Source organism: Herpailurus yagouaroundi, unplaced genomic scaffold (genome assembly GCF_014898765.1).
Source record: "Herpailurus yagouaroundi ecotype Mexico unplaced genomic scaffold, PumYag 29, whole genome shotgun sequence".
Lineage (NCBI taxonomy): Eukaryota > Metazoa > Chordata > Mammalia > Carnivora > Felidae > Herpailurus > Herpailurus yagouaroundi.
In genome coordinates, this window is record NW_024412377.1 from 60,592,331 (window position 1) to 60,596,957 (window position 4,627).

The 4,627-nt window shown below is 45.4% G+C and overlaps 1 long non-coding RNA gene across 2 annotated transcripts; it reads right to left on the reverse strand.

The window, feature by feature from the left end:
• Positions 1 to 348: 348 nt before the first annotated feature.
• LOC121010755 (uncharacterized) lies at positions 349 to 3,958 on the reverse strand. Of its 2 annotated transcripts, XR_005781358.1 has the most exons (3): positions 3,794 to 3,958; positions 3,158 to 3,239; positions 349 to 2,445 (listed from the first exon to the last, which is right to left on the reverse strand). It is a non-coding gene; the product is annotated as an uncharacterized LOC121010755 (long non-coding RNA). The 2 variants fall into 2 exon arrangements; XR_005781357.1 differs by having other exon boundaries at positions 3,158 to 3,955.
• Between the last annotated feature and the right edge of the window lie 669 nt (positions 3,959 to 4,627).

The following is a 4,627-nucleotide window of genomic DNA, read 5'->3' on the forward strand; positions in this document are numbered from 1 at the left end:
CATCAGACTGATTCTGAAGGAGGTAAATGTGCTTGGGAGCCCTGGCCCAAGAAGGTCAGCCTGTGGGCATGGAGGGGAAGACTGTGAGTATCAGGGTGACTGTTGAATGTGGGTACAGAGTGGCCACTCCCATGCCCTGGGTCAGGGAAGATGGACTCTGCTACTCCCAAAGGTCTCCTATGTGCCTAGGCCCACACCAAGTATCAGAGGTGTCAAAGAATGTGGCCTCTGTCCTTAAGGAGCTAAAGGCTTACCTGAAGAGACACAGGCAATTTCCATGAACCAACTGGAGAAGAGTATTCAGCAACAAAAAACATTATGTTGAATGGAAGAAGCCAGACACAACAATGCTTATTGCATGGTTCCATTTATATGAAACTCTAGAAAAGGCTAATCTATAGAGACAGGAAGCAAAGCAGAGAGTTGACTGGGATGAGGCACAGAGGAGCTTTTTGAGGTGATGGAAATGTTCCCCATCTTGACCGTGTTGGTGGTTACACAGTGAATCCATTTTTGTGTAAATTTGTCAACACTCGTTGAAATGTGCGTGTGAAGTGGGTGTGTTTGTTGCACAAAAATTATGCCTCAGTAAAGTTGATTTTTTGGAAAGACACAGCCCTTGTTCTCATGGAGCTTACAGTCTGGTGAATACAGATATTAATAAAGTTATCATGTACATAAATGAAAAATTCTTGTGACTGGGATAAGACTTATGAAGGATGTTATATGGAGTATGAGTTGTGTACTAAGGTCGGAGTCAATTTAAATAGACCAGGAAAGCCTACCCCGAGGAAGCAGCATTGATGTGCACTTAGAAGGATGAGTGCACATGAACCCAGGGAGATGACAGTGGAAGAGGGAACAACATGTGTCAAGGGCCTGTGGTTGAAGACAGTCTGGCAAGGACCACATAAAGGACAATGAGGCTGGCACGGAGGGAAAAGAAGGGAGGTGCTAAGAGATGGGTCTCAGGAGGTGAGGCCATAGAGGGATGTTTTGGCCTGGAAAAAAGTTTGTACTTTTCCTGAGGGAAATAGAAACCCACTGGGACATTTTAAGTAGTGATGAGTGGTGATGTGATCAGCTCAGTTTATGGGTTAACACCATGGGGTTAGTCCTCACCTTCCCCTCCTTCTGTTTTTAAGGTTCTTGAGATTAGAACAATGCCTTAACAATCTGTGTAGACACCACAGAAATTTAAGCAGTAGGAAATATAAACTGAGGTACAAGAATTGTTTTGAATGAATAAATGAAGTATGAATGAATGAACCAATTTTCTCAGCACCTAGATAGCTACTTTTCTAAAGTCATCTGATTAAATGATAAATTTAGAATTTCTTCTCCCCCAAATGAAGACACAATACCGAGGATAACAGAGGTACCTCTCCACATTGTCTCACATAGACACCCACTGCCAAGTTCAAATCAGACCTGTCTCTCCCCCTCATTACAGATCCCTCAGCAGGTCAGTCAATGCCCTTTGGAGGCCACTCCACCTGTGTGGTAGCCTCATGGCCCCAGATCTCCTCTGAACACACCTGCAATTCAGAAGCTGACATCCACCAGGCACATGGCAGGGGCATCCGTCACTCTTATGTATTTTCCAGAAATCGCCCTCCTCTCTCAGATGTGCTGGGAGGCTGCTCACAGTGTCCTTGAGGACTTAGCTCAGTACCTGCTCCTCTGGAAACCTTTCCTGCCCGCCTCAGCCCATCAGCTACCATGTTGCCCCTGCCCGAAAGACAGCACTAGTCATGTAATACGTTTACCTTGTTTCTTCCTTATCCCAACACACAGTCCTCTGGTGTCGCCAAACAGCGCTTGGCACAGAGTGGGGTGAACAGAATGGAAAGGAATGAGGTGGGTTGAGCTATAATGGAGCTAACGGGGACCCCTAAAAAGACAGTTGGCCAGAGGGACAGGGAGAAAAACTATCAATATTTAGCCTCTCCCAGGGGTTAACTAATTTTGGAATGCCATGAAGGTCCATAAGTAGAATTTCCCCTCTGCTTTGAGTATCTGTGTGCCCCTTGCTGAACCCCTGTTTTTTTTTGTCTCAGCTTCCCCAGACTTCCGACCTTAGCCCATGGGCAGTTGGTGTGCTCCTCTTGGCTTTGGTTGCCCAGCTCCTTGGGGCTCTCCCGGATCCCACTGGCCCACCCTTCTGCCTCCCCTTGCTCTCCATTCATGACCCTCTTCCCTTCAGCCAGAGCGGACCAGCACCCTGTGTCACACTCACAGCAAGGGAACCAGGAATGGCCCAGCAGTGTTGGATCACCACCACTGGCTGTGGATGGAATCTCCTCCACCAAGAGACACAAACTACAAAATGACAAAGTTGCAAGATCTTACTCCAAGACATGAGTCCATCTTCCCCTGATGTTCTTTCACATTTATTTCTCCTGTGATGTTTTCATGAACATGTAGATCTTCTTCCTGGCCAGACTGAAGGGTGAAGACATTTAGGTCAAACTTAGAGGGGAAATACAGTGGCTGGTTGGGGCAAAAGCATTAACTTTGAGATCAGATAAAGGTGGGTTCAGACCCCAGGTATGTCACATCTGTGTAAACCTGACTTCTAAATAGCAGGTGTGGTGCCCAGAGCCATGGCGACAATGGTGATTCATGCTGAGGATGAACTGTTTGCAAAGCACCTTGCTGAGCCCCGGACATGCAGCTCCATGTGACTCCACAGTCATCCTGTGGGGTAGGCTACATTCACAGGAGAGGACACTGAGGCTCCAAACTGACACGGTTAAGACACGCAGAGAAGTTTCTCCCTAGCATTATGATAATTACTCTGATAACCTATGCTCTAGGATGAGACCCTGTATCTTGTACCAGAAAGGGTTTTATCTCCTCAAACGAACTGTGACTTTCTTGATTGACTGATTCACATCTCCTTCACCTCTGTATCCCCCAGCCCAGTGACTTGTACATTTTAGGGGCCCATGAAATAGCAACCAGTTAACATGAACAGGCGTTGGAGAGTCTGACGCTCTGGCTTTTCAATAGCATCATCTATCTTCCCCTCTCCACCCATTTAAAAAAAAAGCCATCTTAAATATGAATGCCCAATTATGCAAGTAAACATATCAAATGCGGAAGATTCAAAAAAATATAAAGATAAGGAGAAAAAAATCATCTATGATCTTACCATCTAAAGGCAGCATTTTGTCTTATTTCCTTCCAGTCCTCCTGGGCAGTGATTTCTGTTATTGTTCTTTATCTACAAGATTCTTTATAAACGTTTATTTTTTTTAATTAGGAAGTATATTTGCATATTGGAAATGGAAGGAAAAAACTGAAAAATAATATAAGTTACTCAAAGTATCACAACCAAGACATGATTGTTGGTAACATCTTTGGCACATTTTGACTTGATTTCTCTGCATTCCCTTCAGAGGAACCCTAAACACTGAACAGCAGCCCCCAGCCCAGGTTGACATTCAGATCAACCAAGGAGCCTGTGCAATCCATGAAACCAGACTGCATAAGCCAAGAGGTGTTTGTTCTGCTGTGGAATCTAACACCGAACGCAGAAAGTATAGGATTTCTGATTTATTCTTAGCGACTGCATGGTATTCCATTATGCAGCTGAACTGAAGATCATTAGCGAGTTCTAAGTTGTGGGGATATAGGTGGTTTCCAATCAGTCCTATTTGCAAGCACCGGTGAAATAAACATGTCTGCTGTTGCTCTGCCAACAGGCCCTCCAGGAACGGAGGCAGGGATAGAGGTAACCGGGGCAGCCACATGGGTTCTCAGACGCCAAAGACTGAATGTCACCCACCTTCCACCGCTGTTCTTTTCCTAGAGCCTCTTGTGACTTTCCTGGAGTGTGGGCTTCCAATCTCTCCTGTGGACAAACACATGAAAATCATACCACAAATAAAAGTAGAAAAGGGAATTTTTTAAAACTAGTATGTGTACAGGAGTGCCTGGGTGGCTCAGTCAGCTAAGCATCTGACTCTTGGTTTTGGCTCAGGTAATGATCTCACGGTTCCTGAGATTGAGCCCTGCCTCAGGCCCTGCGCTGACAGTGTGGAGCCTGCTTGGGATTCTCTGTCTCCCTCTCTCTCTGCCCCTTCCCTGCTGTCTCTCTCTCTCTCTCCTTCCCTCTCTCTCAAAAATAAACAAACATTTTAAAAAATTAATATGTGTGCAAGAAAAATACTTCAACAGTTCAGAGGAAGCAAAGGTAAAGAAGAATAAAAAGCAGTCTCTCTCACCCAGATTCCCCATTGCCTTCCCTGGAGCAACTATTGTCCACGGTGTTTTTCTGTATCCTTCAGGAACCATCTACACTTACACAATCATCTCTATCTTTCCACCTGTTACTTGCTTGTGAGCTATCTTTCTTTGATCTGTCTCTATGGCTAGCTCCCACCCATCCAGCCAGCCAGCAATCTCAAAAATAAGGAATCTTTAAATGAATGGTGATCACAAATAAAGCAGTTCAGAAGTAGGACCCTGGGTCCCCAGTGCAGCCACCACCCTGCCTGTAACTTTGGCCAAGATGCTTTACTTCTCTCTGCCTCAGTTTCCTCACATAAGGGAGCTGTGAATGTGCCTTGAAAAGTGGAGACACAAAGGCCAAGGTGAGTCCTGAATGGACTGTCCAGAA